A 25,458-nucleotide genomic window follows, 5' to 3' on the forward strand; every position below is an offset into this window, starting at 1 on the left:
TATTATATTGAAAAGCAGTGGTGAGAGTGGACATCCTTGTCTTGTTCCAGATCTTAATGGAAATGCTTTCAGCTTTTCACCATTGAGAATGATACTGGCTGTTGGCTTGTCATATATGGCCTTTATGATGTTGAGGTATGTTCCTTGTATCCCAAGAATTTCAAGGGCTTTTATCATGAATGGGTGTTGCACTTTGTCGAAAGCTTTCTCGGCATCTATTGATATTATCATATGTTTTTTTATATTTCTTTTTGTTGATGTGTTGGATAACGTTGATTGATTTTCGGATGTTGAACCATCCTTGTGTCCCTGGAATGAATCCTACTTGGTCGTGGTGAATTATCTTATGGATACATAGTTGGATTCTAATAGCTAAAATTTTATTGAGGATTTTTGCATCCGTGTTCATTAGGGAGATTGACCTGTAGTTTTCTTTTTTTGTGTTGTCCTTGTTTGGTTTTGGTATTAGTGTAATGTGGGCTTCATAGAATGCGTTTGGTATTACCCCTTCCTTCTCAATGTTTTGGAAGAGTTTGTGAAAGATAGGCACTAATTCATTTCTGAATGTTTGGTAGAATTCATTTGTAAATCCTTCAGGACCTGGGCTTTTGTTTTGGGGAGGTTTTTGATTACCTTTTCAATTTTGCTGCTTGTAATTGGTCTCTTTAGGTGTATTTCTGCTTTATCTAGCTTTGGGTGATTGTAGAGTTGTAGGAATTTGTCCATCTCCTCTAGATTGTTGAACTTGTTTCCATATAACTGTTCATAGTAGTTACTGATTATTCTTTTGATTTCTGCTGTGTCCGTTGTGATTTCTCCTCTTTCATTTGTGATCCTGTTTATTTGTGCTTTCTCCCTTTTTTCCTTTGCGAGCCTGGCTAGGGTTTTGTCTATTTTATTTATTTTTTTTGAAGAACCAGCTCATGGTTTCATTGATCTTTTGGATTGTTTTTTTTAGTTTTGATTTCATTTATTTCTGCTTTGGTTTTTATTATTTATTTTCTTCTACTGATTTTGGGTTTCTTTTGTTGTTCTTTTTCTAGATCTTTGAGCTTCGAAATTAGGTTGTTTTTTGAGTTCTTTCTTGTTTCTTGATGTGTGCCTCTATTGCTATATATTTTCCTCTTATTACTGCTTTTTCTGTATCCCATACATTTAGGAAATTGGTGTCCTCCTTGTCATTCAATTCAAAGATTTTTTTTTTTATTTTTTTTGATCTCCTCATTAGTCCAGTGGTCTTCCAGTAGCATGGGTTTCAATCTCCATGAGGTAGGAGAGTTCCTTGACTTCTTTTTATGGTTTATTTCTAGTTTGATGCCTTCAAGGTCAGAAAAGATGGTTGGTATGATTTCAATCTTGGTGTATCTGTTGATGTATGTCTTGTGTCCCAGATCCTGGAGAATGATCCATGTGCACTTGAGAAAAAATGTTTACACAGATTTTTGAGGGTTTAGTGTTCTATAGATGTCTGTTAAGCCCAAGCGCTCTAGATCCTTATTTAGAGCTTTAGTGTCTTCACTTATTTTTTGTCTCATTGATCTATCCATTGTTGATAGTGGTGTGTTGAAGTCTCCCACTACGTATGTGTTTTCTCTGATGTCTGTTTTCAGGGATGACAATAGTTGTCTGATATATTTTGGTGCACCTTCGTTTGGTGAATATATGTTAATGAGTGTTATTTCTTCTTGAAGTATTGTCCCCTTGATCATAATGTAGTGTCCGTTGGGGTCTCTTTTTATCTTTTTGAGTTTGAAATCAGTTTTATCTGATATAAGTATAGCTGTTCCTTCTTTCTTTTTTGGTCCATTTGCTTGTAGCATTGTTTTCCATCCTTTAACTTTGAGTCTGTTTTTATCTTTTGTAGCTAGATGTGTTTCCTGGAGACAGCGAAAAGTTGGATTTTGTTTCTTAATCCAGACTGTGACTCTGTGTCTTTTTATTGAAGAGTTTAGTCCATTTACATTTAGAGTTAATATTGATGTATTAGCATCTGTATTTGCCATTGTGTTTGTCTTTCCTTTGATTTTATTTATTCTTTTAATAACTTTTTTTTTTTTGGCCTTCTTTCATTGTTATTCATTCCACTGAGGTTCTGGCTTTAGGACTCCTTGTAGTTTTTTTTGAGTGGGTGTTTAGTCGTAATGAAATTACGAAGTTTCTGTTTATCTGGGAAGGTCCTTATTCTTTCTTCATAGAGGAAGGAGAGCTTCGTGGGATAGAGTATTCTTTTTGGCATCTATTTTCTTGGAGTCTGTTGACTATGTCCCTCCAATCTCTCCTTGCCCGTAGTGTTTCTTTGGAGAAGTCTGATGTCAGTCTGATTGGTTTTCCTTTGAATGTTACCTGTTTCTTCCCTCTTGTCAGGTTCATTATTTTTTCCTTGTCCTGGATTCTTGGGAGCTTTACTATTATGTGTCTTGCTGTATTTTTCCTTTTGTCGTGGAAGTTTGGTGTTGTTCTTGCTTCTCGTATATCAATTTTCAGCTCCTTCTTCACATTTGGGAAGTTCTCTTCAATTATTTCCTTGAATATTTTCTCTGTGCCTACATCTCTCTCCTCTCCTTCTGGGATTCCTATAGCTCTTATATTTCCTTTCCTCATGGAGTCACATAGTTCCTGAAATCTTTCTTCAGTCTTTTTCATTCATACTTCTCTTTCCTTTACTGTTTTGGTTCTTTTTATTTCTGTGTCTTCAAGAGTGCTTATTCATTCTTCCATTTCATCTATTCTGTTATCACTGCTTTTCCCAGAGTTCTTTAGCTCTTCCATTAATCCTTTAATCTCCTGCATTTCCTTCACTTCCCTCTTTAGGGACTCAGTTTCATTCTTCTGATCATTGATTATTTTCCCCTTATCATTGTTTTCCTTTATGACTTCTGTCAGATTTTTAATCATGGCAATTTTAAATTCTCTTTCTGAAAGGCTCAGAAGTTCTTCCAAGTTACTGCCATTGCATTCTGGTGGGTGGTTTTCTTTTTATGGTGTGCCTTTTTCCTGAGGAGTTGCTGGGTTGCATGTAATTTTTCTACTCCCTACTGCCTGTTTTCTAATTTGTCATATGCCTTGGGACAGTGTGTTGCTGGTACGGGTCGACATCTTTTTGGTGTGCTCTTTGTGGGGTTTGGGAACTGGCAGTCTAAACGAGTCAAATCCTGTTATGCCAGAAGTCTAATGAGGCAGTGGTACTTTGAGTATGTTAATTGTCGCTGTCCCAGAATATCTCCTCCTTCTGTGTTTAATTACAAAGGTGTGTCTGGAAGTCCCACAAACTTCCCTGGAGTTGGGGCATCTGGATTGCACTCTGCATTCCAAATCACTGGATCCCTCTCTGGTTTCCAACTTCCTGCCAGGCGGGACCAGGCTTGTGGGGTCCTTCAGCTCACCTCTGACTGCACAGGGAACCTTTCCCTCTGGTTCCACAGGGAGCCTTCTGCAAGTTTCAAGCAGTCTTTATTGAAGAAAGCTCCCTGTTCTAAAGTGGCTACACAGAGACACACTCTCCTGCACGCCCGGTCTGCCCCGGCAGTGGGTTCTTGCTCTCCTCTGAGCTCGTACTGCTGGCCAGAAGGGGCCTGTCATGGGCATACTTCCCAGCTCACCTCTGGCTCCTCCAGGAGCCTTCTGCTGGTTTCAAGCAGTCTTTACTGAAGAAAGGTCCCTGATTTAAAAATGGTGATGCGGGGACGCACTCCCCTGCGTGCCTGGTCTCTCAAGCAGTCTTTATTGAAGAAAGGTCCCTATTCTAAAATGGCAATTCGGAGACAGACTCACTCTCTTGCACACTGGATCTGCCCAGCCGTGGGTGCCCGCTCCCCCTCTGGGCTTGAACAGCTGGTCAGAAGGGACCTGGTTTGGGTGAACTTTCCAGCTCACCTCTGACTCCTCCGGGAGCCTTCTACCGGTTTCAAGCAGTCTTTACTGAAGAAAGGTCCCTATTCTAAAATGGCGATTCGGATACAGGCATGCTCTTCAGAGCACTCGGTCTGCCCCGGCCCTGGGTGCACACTCCCCCTCTGGGCTCAGACTGCTGGCCAGAAGGGGCATGGTGTGGACGAACTTCCCAGCTCACCTCTGGCTCCTCCGGGAACCTTCTGCAGGTTTCAAGCAGTTTTTAGTCTTTACTGAAGAAAGGTCCCTATTCTAGGGGATGTTGGTGATTTTTTTTTCTGGTCTCTAGGTGGCGCCAGAGATCTCTCCTAGTGTCCTTGGGGAGCTGGTTTTTTTTTTTTTACCCCGTGGGACTGGGGAACAGAGTGGGAGTGATGGGGAAAGCCTCAATGGTTTTGGGGTGCTGTATCTGCCTTGTGCCCCACCGTCGTGGGGAACCCACACCCTGAAATTTGTGCCCTGGGTCTCAGTTCCAAAGCCCTCAAGTCCAGGACGTGGGCTGTAGCCCAGTTCATTGTCCGTAGAAATGGTGCCTTTTGCACCCCGCTCCTGTTTCCGGGTGCCTGGTTTCTGATTACTCAGTGAGGGACATTCACCTCAGTGAGGGCCTCCACGCGTCTCCCTGCAAGCCTAGGTCGCAGGTGCAGGGACCTGGGCAGCCGTGATCTGCACAAGCTTACCAGCTGTATTGGGGCTGTGTGTAGGTCTCCGGGAGTCTTTGTTTTTCTCTAATGGCACCTGGAGCCGTTTGCTCACCTCCGTGGCAAATCCTGCAGGGTTCTCCACACTCCAGTTCACAGGGTGTGGTGGCTGAAATAGTTCCTCTCCACTCACAGTCCTGCTTTATGCGTAGTTTGTTCTTGTTGGTTGTTTTAGTTTTTTTGTTTTTTCCTCCTTTCTGTTGGTCGGAGAGTGCCAACTTTGTGGGTGGAGAAGGGTAGCGGGGTTCTGAGCTTTCCTCCCTTCTAGTCCTCTTTTATGGCAACTTTCTTCTTCCGGTAGTTTGCTGGAGTCGTCCGTTTATGTTCCATATCCTAGTTCTCACTGGGACCTGCCGCTTTTCCTCCCTATTTACTTTTTTTTTAAAGGCTTTACTTATTTGTTTGTTTGTTTGTTCATACAAGCACTGGGTACAGTCAGAAGTGCGGGAGGGTGAGAGAATTCACCAGAGCCAGAGCGGGGAGCAGAGCAGGCAGAAGGACGGAAGTACACTGCTGCAGGAGAGGTCTGCGCACTATGTGGGACCCTCCTCCGGTGGCCGGGGAGCAGCTGGGGATCAAACCGGCGCCACAAAGGCTGCAGGCAGCTTTGCAACCCAGCGCTTAACCACTGCGCCACCGGGGAGGCCCCTTATTAACTTTTTTTAAATGGGAGATCTTACTCACAGCGTTTCCTGGCCGACATGTTGATCCACCCCTAAGGTCTATCTTTTCCATTTGACTTATTCCAGTTAGCATAATGCCCTCAAGATTCATTTTGTCACAAATGGCAAGATTCCTTTATTTTCTTTTTTATGGCTAAATAATGTTCTGTTATATGTGATAAACACACAACAATTTATTAATTCATTGACAAACCCTTAGGTTGTTTCTATATCTTGGCTATTGCATGTAAATAATACTGTAAGAAACATGGGGGTGTACTTATCTTTTCGAAATTGTGCTTTCATTTTTTCTAGATAAATGCACAGATTTGCTGTATCATATGTAGTTGCATTTTTAATTTTTTGAGGGACTTCCATACTGTTTTTCCAAATTGACTGTACCAATATAGCTTCTCACAGGGCATAAGAGTTTCCTTTTCACCGCATCCTAATTTTAAATTGATAAATTTTTAAAACAATGTATTAATTATTATGTTTTTACTTATTCTCACTACTATTCTGTACATGATTCTAGCTCAATACTCAATAGTTTTTTTTTTTTTTTTCTTTCTGTACATGATTCTAGCTCAATAGTTCCACTTACAGGCCTCTGGGTGTATTTTTTTTTTTTTTTTGACATTTACAACTATGTCCTTCTAATTTATGGTTAAGCCAGAGTTAGAGAGTACTTTCAAAGTCAGTAGTTAAATGGAAACATTAGTGCAAACACAATTGGAAGAGACTAGTTGCCATGGTGATGCTTTTACCAAAGTAATGGAAAGGTAAGTTAAATGGCAAGGGAGCCTCACTGTAAAAAGTTGCCTTTATTTTTAACTGCCTGGAATGTGATGGGTAGAAGAGAACTCCCAAGTTTTGTTTAACATTTTTTATCCTTAAAATCTTTATTGTTTTTGAAGATTTATTCATTTATTTGTTTGTTTATTTATGCATACAAGTACAGGCTAGAGGTATGGAGGGTGAGAGGACTCACCAGAAACAGAGTGGGGACCAGAACAGACAGACTGGATGAAATACACTGCTGAGGGGAGCTGCGGGCAAGACAGGAGAGGTCTGCTGTGCCATGTGGGTTGCTCCCTGGCCGGCGATCGAACTTGTGCTGCAGTGGCTGCGGATAGCTTCATAGGTTGCGTCTTAACCCCTTGCACCACCAGGGAGGCCCAGAATCTTTATTTACAAAGAATATAATGTTTTTCAGCCATTGGTGTTTCTGCAGAAATGAGGTAGTATTATATGATGGCTTTTGAGTCAGATGTAGCTGGATTTGAACCCTAGTTATGCAATTTTTTGTTCTCAAGGTTTGTCCACATTCACTAACCTAGAATTTACTTTCCTCATATATAAAATGTGAAAAATTGTATCTGACTCAGACTTGTCTAATAATTTCATGAGCTAATTCATGTAAAGTAATTAGCACTTACTGAACAATGCAATGTGCTAGTTGTTATCATCAAACTGGAATCATCATTATTGTTATTTTTATAGTTTTCATTATCCTAATTACTTTAGAATTACAGAGCTTGGGCAGTCCTAAGGGATCATTTAATTAAATTCTGTCATCTTTATAGAGATCATTTGCCACATATCAGGCTATGGACTTGGCTCTGGTGACTTTATATGTGAAAAATTAGTAGCCTCTGGTCTTAGGGGACACTGTCTCCCCTTCACTTGTTAGAGAGCACATTAAACTAACTCTAGGTTGAGAAACCTTGGTTCTTCAGATGCCTGATCTATGTATAAATGCATTTCAAATTATAATTTTGTCCAGTGTTTCTAGGAAGTTTTGAGTAAACTAATATTTCAATGATAAGAGCTATGTGCCAGGTACCATGATAAGTACTTCCATGGCCATTACCTTGACTATATTATTGCAGCATTAAGACAAGTTTTTAATAATTTACAAATGAGAAAATGTTAGAAATATTAAGTAGTTTCATATTCTAAACAAAGATATTTTTTCACTGATGGACAGTTTGTCAAATATACACAATAGATATTCAAGAGATTCTGGCTCTGATAGTGCCATACTACAACTAGACTTGAGTTGATAACATTAAATAACCAAGTTCATGGACTTGAAAAATGGTAAGATCAGGCTACCAACCCACATTATCTTTACTCCAGTTCTGATGCAGTCTTCATTCTACCCAGGTATCACAAAGAACAAAGGGGATAAAAAAATTACTACTTAACTATGAGAATGACCTCTGGAGTGAGCAAAAGGGGTTCAAATTTCAGCACTACCACATGTTAGCATTGTAAATTTTAGCAAGCCAATACTAAAATTCATATACTAATATACCTAACACTTAGTACATTTAAAATGGTCAGGCATGCAAGGTGCTTAGCCTAATAGCTCATATATAATTTTCACTAAATAAATAATATTTATATTATTAAATGTAATATATTTTTACTAAGCTAAAAATGATGATGAATGTACAATGTGCTGGTATAGGAGGCATTTGATAAATGCAATAAAAAGAACACCTCTGTTAAAATGGCAGACACCAACCTATCATGTGTTTGCTTTGGAGGAGTTTCCTGGTTTTCTAATGGAAGATTAATCCCTGTCAAGGATTTGGAAGCTGATTAAATGAGCTCATCATTTTACCTAAGGAAGTCATTTCCTCTGCCCAGGCTTCCTGCTGAACTAGCACCTTTGAATGATACTCATGCAATATTTAACTGGTGTGGGCATTGAATACATTTAGTTCAAAATGACCTTTTCCTTAGGGCATATATAATCCAGCTAGAAATATTTATTTTCATATTCTGAGTCAACCCAATTACCAGTTAATCACAGTAGTTAATGACCTCTACCAATAGGTGTAAGCCATCTGAATAATTCTGCATATTTATTCTATAGTTTTAAATATTCTTAGCAAATATTTAATCTTAACCCCCTTCTGTATGTTTCAAAAGAGCAGTATTGATTGGGAGAGACAGATGTTTATCCAATAAGTCAATGTTATTATTATTACTGACTTTAAGTGTTCTCTGTACACTGTAAACTCATATGTGCACACCCACACATTCATACATACACACACTTTTACACCTACATTCATAAGTGCAAATTTTTAATTATAGAAAAAATGTTTTGCGTTTAGTAATATCCCCAGCATACATTAAAATTATGAATAGTATCATTTTTATCATGTGGCTCTTAAAATCTTAACATCTTCAAATGATTTCATGATTAATAATGGTATAAATACATTTGAAGGGGAAAAAAACTCACTGAATAAAAGAACTCACCAATAGCACTTTGGACTTGCCAAAAGTGTCCTCAGCATCTTAAATAAGATCTCACACATTCAAATTTAGAAAGATGAAAGAGGATAAATAATTCAGTAATAGCAATGATGTCATGTTTGTATATTTTCCCTCCATATCCCAAATGAGTCTAAAACAATACTAATAAAAAAAGACAAGCTGAGTGTTATTACTCTCAACGGAAAGAAACCAGGGCTCAGCTGATTTAAGGAAATTGACTGAAATTCCATATAGTGCATTAAAATGATATGAGTACTGGAGACAGAAAACCATTTCTAAAATTCCACATCAATTAATCAAGTGTCGGGTTACACTCTTATTTGGACCTCCATACACTTGTTACGTAAATCCCTAATATCTGACATGTACCATATCCATGATGCCAATCCAGATGACACTTCCAAATAACTTTGTAAAACCTTTGTACTCAAAACTAGTAAGTGAATTTTAAATGCAGTCTAATGTCTCAATGGTAGACTATAGTGGATCACACACTCAGAAACTGGTCTTGGTTTTTACTATGACCTTTATCTTCAGCCTCTTGATGTATTTTTGCCATTGCCACTGCTTCTTTGTAAAACTGTGTATCTCAACCTTGAATGACTAGCTAGTTTCAATAGTCATTGTACCCAAATAGGATGAAATGAAAATAAACCAGTAAGGTCAATTTCCATTTCAAATTTACCTATCATGGAGGTGAAAAATTTGAACTATGGAGCCAGTCTCTACTAAGATCAGTTATTAGAGTGCTTATTATTTACCAGTGATGGTAATGCCACTGCCCTGCCCTGATGCAGCTTTGCAGATGAACATAATGCTCAGGCATGAACTAAAAATGCAAAAATGAAAAATGATGTAAAAAATATCTAAAGTAAAATAAAAAAAAATTTTAAATGCAGTTGCCTCTGTGCTGCTTTGTAAATCCTTGAACTTGCCTGCTCTTTCCTTTATTAGTCATATTGGAGATATGGGAATGTATTACTTATTATTTCATCTTACATATTACTCCTTCAGAGATGGTAAATATTTATGCAAGCACACACACACACACACACACACACACACACACACGCACGCACGCTCGCACAACCAACCAGCACCAGGTAGATTCCAGTTACTTAGTTACTTGAGAATTTGTGACTATTTACAGAAGTGTAGAATATTCATTTATTCATTGTTGAATCAGTATGTGGAGATATAGCAGTCATCAGTATGCTAAAATTTTGTTTTTACAAAATTTGCAAACAAACAAAACTACTCAATCTATGGAATATTAATTGATTTATGTCATTAAAAATAGGGAAATACACAACCTACAACTCCTTATATTCTCTTTCATGGCCTTTAAACTGAACAGTGTTGGTTTAAGGGTAACATATTTCATTTTATTTCATTATATCATCATGTATTGGAAGGAACAATTTAGAGACCAGACCTCCTGAAATCATTATTCAAATTTTAGTCTGTTTAATTATTTTTGTATTCTCATTATGTTTTTGGAATTTTCTCAATCAGAAAAAAACAATAGTAAACTGGCTTGAAAGTATTGATGTAATACCTGGAATGTGTCTCTATAAGTAAATGACCTTTAGGTGCAAATATTGTTGAGAGAATCTATTTCTTGATAAACATTAAAATTATAATAAATTGATGGCAGGATTTTATTTAATTTAGGAATAATTATCTTACCTAGTACAAGAAAGAATAATTTTGAGTTATAACAAGTAGGAATAGATATTCTACAGAGGCAGCGATGTAAGGGAACAGTGACATACCAGTTGGACAGTCAAATACATTTTTAAGAATCCTAAGGATTTAGGGCCTCCCTGGTGTGGCGCAAGGGATTAAGCACCGCACTATAAAGCAATCCACAGCCTCTGCAGTGTGAGTTTGATCCCCGGCCGGCCAGGGAGCTACACACATGTCACAGCAGACCTCTCCTGTCTTGTCCGCTGCTCTCCTCAGCAGTGTATTTCAGTCAGTCTGCCTGTTCTGCTCCCCACTCTGTCTCTGGTGGATCCTCTCACCCTTGCATCTCTGGCCTGTACCCCAGCTCTTGTATGCATAAATAAATCTTAAAAAAAAAAAGAATCCTAAGGATTTGCATGTTTTTTAAATTATTATTTTTAAATGAAATTCCATTTGTTTTACATCCCTGTTAATATTCTGACAGTATAGGAGTTCGCCCCTCAGGTGTGTCACTGGAGCTCTTCTGCCACCAGAAGACCCATAGTCCTTCAGTACAGTCCATTACACTCTCCTCCTCTCCTGCTCCTCCTGGGTGTCTGAGGTCTGTCTTCAGCTTTCCAGGGTTGGTTTTAAAGTTTGTCTTTGTCTGACCATTTGTTTGGTTTCTCTATATTCCACAAATACTACATATCTGGTATTTATCTTTCTCCTTCTGGCTTACTTCTCTTGGCATAATCCCTTTTAGCGCCGTCCATTTTGCCACAAATGGTGTGTTATCTCTTTCCATCATTAAATAGTATTCCATTGTGTGTGTGTGTGTGTGTGTGTATGTATATATATATGCACACCACAACCTCTAGAACTGCTAAGGATTTAACAGGAAAAAAAAAAGACATCATCAAGATCCTGTCCCATTGATTTCTAAACATTAAGGCTCTAACATCAGACTCAAGAGAACTGTTGATATTAAAGACAAGAACACTTCAAGATAAGTAAGTTGTTTGTATCATCCCATTTTGGCTTTTGTATTACATAGCTGTGTACCCTTGAGTTGTTAACCTAATGTTTCTCATGCACTGGCCTCTCAGCAAGGGACCATTCTAAGCAAGCTTCCAACCTTTGACTATAGATGCTCCAGTATGGTGAACCCTAGGCCTGATTGTATCAAACTAATGGTGGTGTTTCCTAAAATAATATACTCTGTATATTTATTCCTTTGTTCATACATAAAACACCTTTTCCTTCTCCCATCTTTTTATTGATCAAGTTAACTCCTAATCATCCTTAATTCCATAATTTGTTTCATCTCCTTCTGGAAGTCTTACCTGAATTTGAATTCCTTGACACATTCACTAATGTAATGTTGGCTAAATGTGTTGAAAGTGTTTATTCAATAAATATTCTTATTTCAATGTCATTGAGCTATTCTGTCATGCTGTAGTTAGGCATTTTAATGTTAAGTAAATGGTCACATCCCCCAAAGTGATACTAGTATTTAAAGCCAGTCCTTAAAACTCTCCAGTAACTGTCCAGGACCTACAATACCACAGAGGAATGATTTGGTCAACTCTGATTCTTCATGCATTGTGATGTTAATTTTGCCTTAATTAGAATACCCCATTATGTCAGCTCTGTCTCCTTTGTTTGTAATGATAAATCACACATCCATAAATAACACAAAAATACATGAAAGTGAATAGTTAACTAAAATATTAGAATATTGGATTTTATTAATATTGTTTACTTTTTAATTCATTATGAGTTTGTCTTGGGTAATGAATGCAGTGTGAAATTAAAGTCTATACTACTGTTACATGCACATGCATAGACATTACTTGAAAAATAATTCTACAGAAACAGAGTAACAAAGTTAAATTGAAAGGGGGAATAAGGCCTAACATCTTATATAAATGAATGACTTTGGAATAACTACACAGTGCACTGATATTTAATATGTTACAGACGTATGTATTCTATTTGTATGTGCTATTGCTTGAACAGAAACATTTGACATAATTCCTCCCTCAAGGTCTGCAAGGTTTTTAAAATTTTCATGTTACGATGAATTTCTCAGCTCAAGCAATGGTATGAAGAAAAAATGGCTAAGGTAAAAAAAAATTTAATCTTCTGCTAGAGTCAAAGTTGTCTTTATTTATCAGTTATTTTATGTCCTCAAATAGGTCATTTTGTCCTACAGAGCACTTGGTTGGCTTCTGCATATAGAGGTGGGGGGGACACAATGAAAGTTACGAACTCTTTGAGTATCTGGATATTTCAAAAACCCTATTAATGAGAAGACAATAAAAATTACCAAATTGTTAATTAATTTTAATAAGAAATATGAACAACTAGAGACATGTATAGATAAATGCATTCATGGGATAAATATTATTATCACGTTTTTTTAAAATATATGCATGTATGTATATCTATATTTATTTATAATTAAACCAAAGCAAATGTATGAACATGCTATTATGTTTATATCTACAGATCTATCCATCCTTTGTAGAAATTGAATTTAGGAGGTAGATTTATGGTTACTGATTTTTTTCCTTATACTTATTCTAGTTAATTTACAATTAGTTTGCATTAGTTGCATAATTAGCTATTTTTAAACTATACAGCACTGTGAGGAATTATGCATCATCTAATTTCATTTAAACATTTTAATTCCCTAGGAGTTCTTAGACACTATCAAATTTAACCCTAAGTATTGCTTTGTTAGGTCAACTTTTTAGTCTTCCTCTTAATAAGTGATTAACAATTTGACTAAGACTGATATCTACTAAGCAACTCTTATTCCTGCATTTGCCAAATAAATGTAATCCAATACACAAGGAATTTATTTCTTCTAACTTCAGGAAAAAAATTGAAGATATGAATAAAATTCCCCTCATACCTTTTTACTACTCAAATATAAGCCCCCATCATTTATTGTTTGTATCACTGTAATCATCATTAATATCTTGCCCATTTCTGATTCCTTTTAACCATTAATCACATACGAGCCTACGCGACTATTCTTGGAGACACCACCATGGCTTATATTTCAAGACTAATATTTTAATACTTTTCTCCACGTGGTATAGTGTTCCTCTGAAATACTATATAACTTGATCCTTCATTTTACTCGTTTAATTTGTGGCAGACAATCCAACATATCTAAAATATCCCAATCAATGTTATATGTATTAATTTCACAGTCATTTATTTTCTCCATTATGTGTTTGTTGACTTATACACTATACTTAATTGTTGATTACTTCTATTTTTCCTATTTGATGTAATTTAATTATTCTTATATAAAGGAACTTACGTGTTTTGATTTTCAGCACAACATCTGGCATGTCCCTAGTAAGGAAACCATCAGTGTTAAATAATTCACTAGAAAAACTAACATTATTTGTTGCTTTTAAGTCCCAAAGCAATATATGACTCACAATGTGCTTAATCTTTGTAATTCCCCATATGAAGTAAACCTCATTAGTTCTTTGTTATAAATGATGGAATTTGCTGCCAAGAGTACTAACTCATTCTGATTTATTAGTTGGGTGGAAAAACTAGATTTAGAATCCATAACCTGTGGTTCCTGATATCTTCCTCCAGATCTTTATGTGTTACCTCAATTAGGATTAAGGATGATGCTCCTAATTTCCTAAAGCAAATGGTAAGGTAGCCCAGGAATTTAAAATTCACTGAGAATTCCATTATCTCTGTAATAGGTTTACAGTTTTCACCAAGTAGCCAAAGAGTAAATGTTTCCATCTTTACATGAAAATTAAGAATCATGAAAAAAATGTTTCTTAATGTTGCTCAGTTTAGCCTAAAGATGTTGCAGGGAGTCCAGTAATTTGTTTGGTCTCTCCAATTTCCATAGCAACAGTTTACCAGTCTGCGGGGTTTTTGTTTGTTTGTTTGTTTGTTTGTTTTAATTTTGCAGAAGAACAACTCTTTTTTTTTTTTTTTAAGATTTATTTATTTATTTATTTATACAAGCACTGGGTACAGTCAGAAGCGCGGGAGGGTGAGAGAATTCACCAGAGCCAGAGCGAGCGGGGAGCAGAACAGGCAGAAGGACCAAAGTACACTGCTGAGGGGAGCAGCGGGCAGCAGGAAAGGTCTGTGCGCCATGTGGGACCCTCCTCCAGAGGCCGGGGAGCAGCCGGGGATGGAACCGGCGCTGCAGAGGCTGCGGGCAGCTTCTCAACCCAGCGCTCAACCGCTGCTCCACCGGGGAGGCCCAGAAGAACAACTCTTTTTCTTAGTATTCACCTGAAATTTAGTGGGCATTTTTGTTTGCTTGTTAGTTTGCGTTTACTCAGATTAATAGCAAAATAGCTTACATTACTTTGGCATTTCTGAAGTCCAAGCCCCAGATAGATTTGTTTTTATTCTATGTCAAATAATAAGCACATAAAATGGATACACATTAGCACATAAAATCAAATTTTATTCTGTTCGTCTGTATCTTTAATTTGATTATCAATTGGTATCTTGGAAGAGGGACCAAGACTATACATAGACCTCTCCTGTCTCTCTCCCTGCTCTGCTCAGCAGTGCTTTTGGTTCATCTGCCTGTTCTGCTTCCTGCTCTGTCTCTGGTGAATTCTCTCACCCTTCTGCACCTCTGGCCTGCACCCCATTTCTTGCATAAAAAAATAAAAAAAATCTTTAAAAAAAAAAAAAGAAAATGTCTCAAAGTTTATTTAAAAAAAAAAATTGTTAAGGACCACTGCTGGGACACTAAGTCTAGATTCAACTATGGTCTTTGCTGTTGTATTCCTTTTTTAAATTTTTGTTATTGTTGCTGTGTCCCTAAGATGATAAGGTTCTGATCTCCCACATGTTCCCTCAGCATACTGTAATTGTTAAATTGAATCATATTCCCTAAATTCTCAACATTCATGGGTGATTTCACACCCATAATAAGGCTCATCAGTGCCACAAACCTATACCAATATCTACATCTCTATCACATATATACATTTACATCTGTATTATCTTTCTATATCTGTATTTGTATCTATAGCCAGATTTATATCTACAATATAGATATACATATATTCTAAAATTCTTTTTTTTTTAATTTAATATTTATTTATTTATTTATTTATTTATTTATTTATTTATTTATACAAGCATTGGGTACAGTCAGAAGCGCGGGAGGGTGAAAGAATTCACCAGAGCCAGAGTGGGGGGCAGAGAAGGTAGAAGGACCGAAGTACACTGCTGAGGGGAGCAGCGGGCGGCAGGAGAGGTCTGCACACCATGTGGGACCCTCCTCCGGTGGTCGGGGAGCAGCCAGGGATCGAACTGGCGCTACAGAGGCTGCAGGCAGCTTTGCAAACCAGCGCTCAACCGCTGCGCCACCGGGGAGGCCCGGATATACATATATTCTAAACGTTGTGTATATGCACATGCACAGAATTTGTGTTTCACTCCCTTCTTGTTACCATTCACTAGTGTACCTGCAAAAATCCCTTTACTCTCTTTTTACTTTCTTGACTGTCATGCCCTTTATATGCCTTCCCAAATTCAGTGCTGATCCAGATGTCAAATAACATTGTTTTTCTTTTTTTTTAAATTCATGTCACTTATGTTTTACAATATTTCACTGGACCAAGACAGTTGTATAAAATATTCACCATTCCTCTGTTGTAATCATCCAGAAGCATCTGTTTCTCAACTCCCCATTCCTCAGCAGTCTATTCTTTTTTTACTACTGAGTAGTAGTCCACTGTCTGAAATACCACAATTTAGTCATTCTTCCATTGATAGGAGTTCTTTCTATTTTTTTCGTGTAATTATTCATGTTACCATGAACATTAAGAAAATAAGTCTGTTTGGACAAATGTATTCAGTTCTCCTGGGAAAATTCCTAGAAGTTTAATTCTAGGATCACAAAGTGAATATAGTTTAATGTATGGGAATAATTCAAGTGTTGCAAATTGGTGGACCATTTCACATTCAATTCCTACCAGCAACACATGTGTTCCAATTTCTACACATATCTTAGACAATACTAGTTGTTGTCAGTTTTAAGTTTTATTCATTTGAGTGTGTGTAGACAAATCTCATTTTGATATCAATTTATAGTGTTTTGGATAACTATAAATACTGAATATGTTTTCATGTATTTATTGGCCATTTCAGTATCTTTTGTGAAGTTTCTGTATAACCTGTTTGCCCATTCTTATTGTGTTTTCAGTGGTGCCATTATAAGAACAAAATATTTTAATGTGGTTCAATTTCTATTGATTCTTTTTCCCCTTCTACGGCATATGTTTTTGTTTTCCTGTGTCAAAAATTTCAGCCTATCCCAATTAAATAAATATATTTATGACATCTTCTTGAAATTTTACACAATTTTAGCTTTTATGTTTAGAGCTTTGTATCATTTCAAGGCATAGAAGAAATTTTAAATTATATTAGCCAATCAAAAAGTCAGTCTGGAAAGGCTACATTTTATGTTTCCAACTCTTCATGACATTCTGGAAAAGGCAAAAATGTGGAGACAATGAAAATATCAGTATTTCCCAAGTATTGAGAGAGAGAGAGAGAGAAATAAACAGGAGGAGCACAGGGGATATTTAAAACAGTGAAATTATTCTGCATGATACTGTAATGTTAGACACATGTCATTACACAGCTGTCAAACACCATAAAATGTGCAATATGCTTGAATATATTTTGTAAAATGCCTATTCAATGACCTACCACTTCTCTTTCATCCTCCACCCCCCCTTTCATTTTTAAATTGGATAATATCATTGTTTATTATTAATTTATGAGATTTTTATATATGCTCTAGGTTTGTCCCCTATGCCAAACTTCTATTTTGTAAATGCATTAGCTTACATGGTTGCTTCCATTTTCATCTCTAGAGATAACTTTTGATATAAGTTGAAATTTTTATTTCTAATGTAGTTAACTTTATTAAACTTGTACTCCATGATTAGTATTGTTTGTGTTAGCATTTTTTCCTGTGCCAAGTAGTAAATTTATTAAATTATATGTTGCATTCTATAATTTTTATTGTCCCACCTTTCACATTTAGATTTATAGAGCATCTGGGACTGATTTTGTTTATGGTGTAGTCGGAGTATAAATTCATTTTTCTGCTGTGGATATAGAAGTGCATGTTTACTACTAATTGAAAATACATGCATTTTCCCAGAGCCCTGAGTGTTGTATTTGCCATAATTCATGCTCCTTTACCTAAGTGGATGTGCTTGTAGCCGTTTTACATACTACTTAGAGCAGGTTTACATACTATTCCACTTTTTATTCATCTCACATTGGATCAGTGTTGACCATGGGCTTAATTTACATGTCACTTTATTGCCCTGATATCTGGTCATTTATCTACTATGTTGTACTTTCAGAGGAGCTTGACTGTTGAGATCCATTTCATTTATATATAAAATGCAGTAGATTAAAAAAAAAAGCATGCAAAATAAAACATTAAAACTTTTTTTTTAGGATTTATTTATGCATAAAAGAACTGGGATACAGGCCAGAGGTGTGAGAGGTTGAGAGCATTCACCGGAGACAGAGTGTGGAGCAGAACAGGCAGACTGACTAAAATACACTGCTGAGGGAACAGCGGGTGAGATAGGAGAGGTCTGCTGTGCCATGTGTGTCAGCTCCCTGGGGACCGAACTTGTGCTGTAGTGGCTGCTGATAGCTTTATATTGCTGAAACTTAACCCTTGTGCCACCAGGGAGGCCCCAAAACATTAAAATTCTTGCCGATTATTTATAATTAAAGAATAGATTATTCCATTCTATTATATATTTATTAATATTTATTTAGGTTTTACTGTCTTATATACTGTGTAAAAATTATATATCTCACATTTCCCTCTTTATTTGCTGGTATGTTGATACTATCATTAAATATTTATTTGTCTTTATAGTCTAATCATTTTGCTAGTGTAGAAAAATGTAGTATGCAATTGGATATATATTATCATCCTTAATTAACATATTAACATATATTCTATGATTTTTGAAAGTTTTCACATAAACAATTATGGGTATTTTTATTCCTTCCTTTCCTATCCTTATATAAGGTTTTTCCCTTTATTTTTCTTATACATTAAATGTGTGTTATATATGTATAATCAAATATGCATATAATACATCACCTGATATATTATGTGCATGCCATATATTATATATATAATATTTAAATCCTTGTCTGAAGTCTGTTCAGGGCACTGAAACACCATAACACAGTCTGGGTAGCTTATAAACAAGATAACTTTATTTCTCAGATGGGATCTGAGGTGATGGGGCAGCATGGTTAAGTGAGGACCCTTTTCTGAGTTTTAGATTTCTTGTGTCTTCATGGGGTAGAAGGGCTAGTGAATTGAGTAAGAGGACTAATATTACCCTTTCATAAGGAGTCCACCTACTAGTATAACATCTAGGGGTTAGGATTTCAACCTGAATTTTCGGGGGACACAAACCTTTAAAACTCTTCTATTATAATTTTCATTAAGCAAGCATAATAATAGTGAAATTATTTTCTTATTCCTGATCTCTGGGGCAAGTGTCTAATAATTAACAAAGTAAAATGTTGTCTTAAACATTTTTAGAATCTCTTTATAAGATTAAGTTCCTTCTATTTCTAGTTCATAGAGAGTTCATATTATAAATGGGTGAGGAATTTGGAATTTATAAAAGACTTATGTCATAGCTCCTTTATTCTTTAGTGGGGTGAATTACATTAATGGAAGGACAAATGTTAAGCCAACCTAACATTCAGAAACAATCTCCGCTTGAATCTGGTATGTCCTTTTTTAAAATAATAGTGTTTTTTGTTAAGGTTTTATTTATTTACCTTAGTGTAGAAGAACTGAGGTACAAGCCAGAGATTCAGGGATGAACGAATTAACCAGAGAAAAGTGAGGAGCAGAACAGGCAGATCTACTGAAATATAGTACTAGGGAAGCAGCAGGTGAGACAGGAGAGGTCTGCTGGGCCATAAAAGGGTTATTTCTCTGGCTGGGGATAAAACTCAAGCCTAAGTGGTGATACTTAACCCATAGGCTACCAGGTAGGCCCTTTTAGTGTTTGTTTTAAAATGTTTTATTACGACCTTTTCATTTAAGTACATGCAAGAGATTGCCTTGCAAGCTTCCTTTCTTTACATTTCTTTGGCCTTGGGCCTCCTTGGTGGTGCAGGCAGTTGAGCACCGCACCATGAAGCTGTCCACAGCCTCTGCAGCACGGGTTCAATCCTGGCTGGTCGGCGAGAATCCCACATAGTAAAGCAGACCTCTCCTGTCTCGCCCACTGTTCCCCTCAGCAGTGTATTTTGTCACTCTGCCTGTTCTACTCTCTGCTCTGGCTCTGATAAATTCTCTCACCCTCCCGCGCCTCTGACTGTACCCAGTGCTTGTATAAATAAATAAATAAATCTTTAAAAAAATATATAATATCACTATAACAGATATAACATTCTCAGATTTTAAAAGTTCTATTTGTGTCCATTTGGCATTTATGTTTTTAATATTTATCCAAATTTTCAAATGAATTGTCATAATATTGTTAATAAAATATTTTGGTTTTTAATACATGTAGAATTCTAGTGATTTTCACATTCTTGACAGCAGTAATTTGTATTTCCTCTTCCTTTCACACCCACTCTCAATCCAACTTTCTACATAATATATATTGGGTCTTGCTTTATTTTCATCGTTTATTTCTTTCTAATACATTTAGCAGACATTCAGATTGCTATTTTGATTTATTTATGTTTCATTCATTCTTTAAAATTTATATTACTTAGTTTCTCAATATCTGGGGATTTTCTAAGTACATTTTAATTGATATTTAAATTAATTCTATTGTGTTTAGGGCATTATGCATTATTTTAATCCTTGAGCGTTTGTTCAGATTTCATTTTATGGTATAGCATATGGTCAATTTTAATAATTCTCTATATAAACTTGAAAATATTGAGTATGTGCAGTTATTCTTTGCAGCTTTTAATATATGCTACTTGGGTTAAATCTGTTAATCATTTTGTAAACTATTGAATGTACTTAATTTTTATGATCATTCTATTAATATTGCATAGAGATATGTCAGTATGTTTTTCTGAGAGTCTGGGTGTTTCTATTTCTCCTTTTTTATGAATTATTTTATTTTATATAATTCTTACATCATTTTTCATTTTTGCATAATTTATGCATTTTCATTTTGGTTACATTCCCCATACAATTCCCACCCCCTTTTTCTAACCCTAATCCCTCTTCTCATCCCCCCACCCCCTACTGTAGTGTGTCTCTGGTCTCTGGTTGCTTGATGATTTTGATTTTTACTTTATTGCAATTAGTCTTTTTCCTGGTCCCTTATTTAGGTTTTCTAAATTCCTGCCATGAGTGAGACCATCTGGTATTTTTCATTTTCTTTCTGGCTCCTTTTGCTGAGCATGATCCCTCCCAGCTCCATCCCTGTTGCTGCAAATTGCATGAGTTTATGTTTTTTGATTGCTGAGTAATGTTCCATTGTGTATATGTACCATATCTTCTTGATCTAGTCATCTATTTTTGGGCATTTGGGTTGTTTCCATTGCTTAGCTATTGTGAATAGTGCTGCTATAAACATAGGGGTGCAGGTGCTCTTTTTTTTTTTAAATTTTCAGAACTTTTATTAGAACCTACTCTAAGATAACAGTATCTGATTTTATAGACATCATCCCATGGTGAACATGTTTGATAAATGAAAGCAAATTGGACATCTAGGTCATTATTTTTGCAGACTAAGCATTAAGATAACTACTCAGAATGCTACAGATAATGACAAACACTAACTTGCTCAGTATTCATATAAGCCATGTTGTTTATCTCCTAATATTTAAAACAGTAGAATTAGTGACTGTAGTTCTCATGTATTTTAATTAACAGTACCTTACTGAAATAACTAAGGTTTGGACAGTTTTACGGACTTTCCAAATTAGTGTAATATATGGAAAGAAAAAGCAAAACGTGAAAACAGAACATGGTAAGTTATTAAAGGAAAATGAAATAAAGAAAAAAGGAGGGAAGTAAAGTATCTCCATGGTAGGGCAATCAAACAAGTCTCTAGATATTTGATTGGAAGAAAACATAGCTATGAATTTCACAAACAAAAACTTGATAAATTCAAAGCAATACAAATGTTTTTAAATATAAAGGCTGAGTTGAAACTAAAAAGGTCTATACACTGTTACTTTGGGCCTTAAGCAGTACCAATTCTTCTGATCAAAGAAGGCCACAACAGTTAAGGTTGTGTTACTTGCTTTTATTTTACACTAGGTGGCGGGCACAAAGCAAATCTCCTTAATAAAGTTGACAATTAGCTTCACTCAGAACATTTTTAACTTTTGAAACAATGTTTCTGTGTCCTTTGGGTAAATACCTAGGAGTGGAGTTGCTGGATCATATGGAAACTCTATCTACAGTAGGTCAGGAAATCTCCACACAACTTTCTATAGTGGTTGGACCAGTTTGCACTCCCACCAGCAATGCAGGAGAGCTCCTTTTTCTCCACATCCTTTTTCTCTGCCAGCATTTGTTGTTGCAATTTTTTTTAATATGTGCCATTTTCACTGGTGTGAGATGGTATCTCATTGTAGTTTTGATTTGCATTTCCCTGATTACAAGTGACGTTGAACATTTTTTCATATGCTTGTTGGTCATTTGCATTTCCTCTTTGGAGAAGTTTCTTTTTAGCTCTTCTGTCCATTTTTTGACTGGATTATTTTCTTTGTTTTTTTGAGTCTCATCAGCTCTTTGTAGGTTTTTGTGATCAGTCCTTTATCATTAGTGTTGTGTGCAAAAATGTTCTCCCAGTCGGTGGGGTTTCTCTTTGTTCTGCTTATTGTCTCTTGCTGTGCAGAAGCTCTTTAATTTGATGTAGTCCCAGCTGTTTATCTTTACCTTCACTATCACTGCTTTGGGTGATATGTCTGTAAAGATGTCTTTGAGGTGCATGTCATGTAGTGTTTCACCTATATTTCCTTCTATATATTTTATGGTTTCAGGTCTTATGTCTAGCTCTTTAATCCATTTTGAGTTGTTTTTTGTGCATGGTGTGAGGTAGTAGTCAAGCTTCATTCTTTTGCAAGTAGTGACCCAGTTTTCCCAGCACCATTTATTGAACAAACTTTCTTTGTTCCAGTGCTTAGGTTTTGCTCCTTTGTCAAAGATTAGTTGACCATAAATCTGTGGGTTTATTTCTGTATTTTCTATTTGGTTCCATTGGTCGGTGTGTCTGTTCTTGTTCCAGTACCATGCAGTTTTGATTATTATGGCTTTGTAGTATAGTCTGAAGTCTGGGAATGTGATGCCTCCATCCCCTTCTTTTTTTTTTTTTTTTTTTTTTTCAGGAGAGCTTTGGCTATTTTGGGTTTTTGGTGATTCCATATGAATTTCATCAATAATTGTTCTATTTCTTTGAAGAATGTCATTGAAAATTTTATTGGAATAGCAATGAAATCTGTAAATTGCTTTTGGTAGGATGGCCATTTTGATGATGTTAATTCTTCCAATCCATGAGCAGCTGATATCTTTCCTTTTCTTTGTGTCTTCTTCTATTTCTTTTAACAGTGTTTTATAGTTTTCTTTGTATAGATCCTTTACCTCTTTTGTTAGGTTTATTCCCAAGTATTTGATTTTTTTTTTTTTGGTTTCAATAATAAAAGGGATTTTTTTTTTATTTCTTCTTGTTCATATTTATTGTTTGTGTATAGGAAGGCTACTGATTTTTGCATGTTGATTTTGTATCCTGCCACAAGGAACATACCTCAACATCATAAAGGCCATATATGACAAGCCCATAGCCAGTATCATTCTCAGTGGTGAAAAGCTGAAAGCTTCCATTAAGATCTGGAAAAAGACAAGGATGTCCACTCTCACCACTGCTTTTCAATATAAAACTGGAAGTCCTAGCCAGAGCAATAAGACAAGAGAAAGACATACAAGGAATCCAAATAGGGAAGGAAGAAGTTAAACTATCATTATTTGCAGAAGATATGATAATATACATTGAGAACCCCAAAAACTCCACAGAAAAACTAATTAAACTAATCTGTTTCTCCTTTTAGCTCAGCAAGGTTTTGCTTTTTATGTTTCAAATTATGGTCTTAGACAAATACATTTGCATGTGATTATAGTTGGCTTTTAACATTATGAAATGTCTCTATGCATTCCCCAGTAATTCTTATCTTGAATGCTAATCTGCTTACACCTTGTACAAGTGTATTGATTTTTTTTAGTGTCTGTTTTATATCTCCTTTTTTCAACTACTTTCACACTTTATTTTCCTATATTTAAAGCTCATCACTTGTAAACAGCATATACTTGCATGCTGTTTACCCAACTTGCCAGTAATTCTTTGATGATAATTGTTTATTGATACTACTTATTTTTGTTTATATTTATTTTTCATTTCTTGTCTTCATTTGGATTCATTTACTACTTTTCTATTTTATTCCTCCCTTAGATTTTTATTCTTATATTATTTTTACATTTTTTAATTGTGATAAAATACACTCAACATTTACCCTCCTAGCAATTTTTAAGAGTATACTGATATTAAATAGATCCATAATGCTGTGCAACCATAACTACCATCCAGCTTCATTTAACTCTGTTCATCATATAAAACTGAATCTCTAGACCCATTAAAGAGTAGCTACCCCTTCCTTATTTCGTTTAGCATTATATCCCCAAGTAACATCCATGGTGTAGCATAAGTCAGAATATCCTTCCTTTTATAAGGCTGGACACTGTTATATTAAATGTATGTATCATCTATATAATGCATATATTATATATATAATATGTATATATAATGTATAACTGTTATATTATATGTATGTATTTTGCTTATCTCTTCACCTATTGTTAGAGCCTGAATTGCTTCTTCTTTATTTTGGTATTGTGAATATTAGTCACATAAGCATGTATACAAATATCCCTTCTGGATCCCACTTTCAATTATTTTGGGTATACCCATTCTATAATGTGAATGTGTGCCCCCCCCCAAGTTGAATCTTAAGGCTGAAAAGTGGGCTCTTTGGAAAATATTAGATCGATGTCTTTATAAAAGAGTCCCAATAGAAATTATATACCTTTTCCACCTGTCCGTGTGTCTTTTTGTCCCTATTGGGCTTGTAATCTGAAGGGAACCACATTAATTTTCATTGCATTTTTCTGGCCTTTGACATATACTTATGACAAGTTATGACTGCCAACAAGAAATTATTTCTAGCAGCATTAGGAATGGTTGACATAAAACTGATTGTTTTTGGTAGATTTTCTGTATGTGTGTGTCTTATAATTTAACACCTTGTGCTCTGATTTCTTCTTTACTATTTCAACTAAATTGTGTTTACATTATTGCTTAATCACCTCCATCAGTAGAAAAAGACAGTGCAGAATGCTTGCAACTAATAGGAGAAGTTGACATATGATGACATATGAAGCAGAGCCACATATTTACAAACTTTGTTTTATGCCCTGTCCTAAAGGCATTTCAGAAAGATCATTGATATTAGCCTACAGAGAAATTCTGCGAGAGGTGTGATGTTAGTTTTACCTCATATATTGGGAAACAGTTAAAGAGCCATCACCCCATCCCCAAATTACCAAATCTGTTTCACTCAAAAGCCTGCACATCCTCCACAGCAACTTCCTAGAAAAAGTGAATTCATAGAAGACACTCTACCTTTCCACTGTCCAACACCTTCAGGCCAGAAATGAGCCTGAAGGCTTTATTTTTTTTTAAAGATTTATTTATTTATGCATACAAGAGCTGGGGTACAAGCCAGAGGTGCAGAGGGTGATTCACCAGAGACAGAGTGGGGAACAGAACAGGCAGACCGACTGAAGTACACTGCTGAGGGGAGCAAGCGGGCGAGTCAGTAGAGGTCTGTTGCGCCATATGGGTTGCTCCCTGGCTGGCCAGGGATTGAACTCGTGCTGCAGAGGCTGCAAACAGCCTCATAAGCTATGTCCTAACCCCCTGTGTCACCAGGGAGGCCTCAGAGATGAACTTTAAAGAAATAAAGCTTGCCCTCTTGTCCCATATAAAAAAAAAAAAAAGTAGGAATGCTGGGACATCATTTGGTATGCACATAGTCTCATGATTTATGTTTTTTGTAAAGCATCTCGATGCCTCTTTGCTCATTTTGCCCTTGAATACAATAGTTATATAATTTCA

This window comes from Talpa occidentalis, unplaced genomic scaffold, assembly GCF_014898055.3.
Source record: "Talpa occidentalis isolate TD23 unplaced genomic scaffold, MPIMG_talOcc4v2.1 talOcc4.17, whole genome shotgun sequence".
NCBI lineage: Eukaryota > Metazoa > Chordata > Mammalia > Eulipotyphla > Talpidae > Talpa > Talpa occidentalis.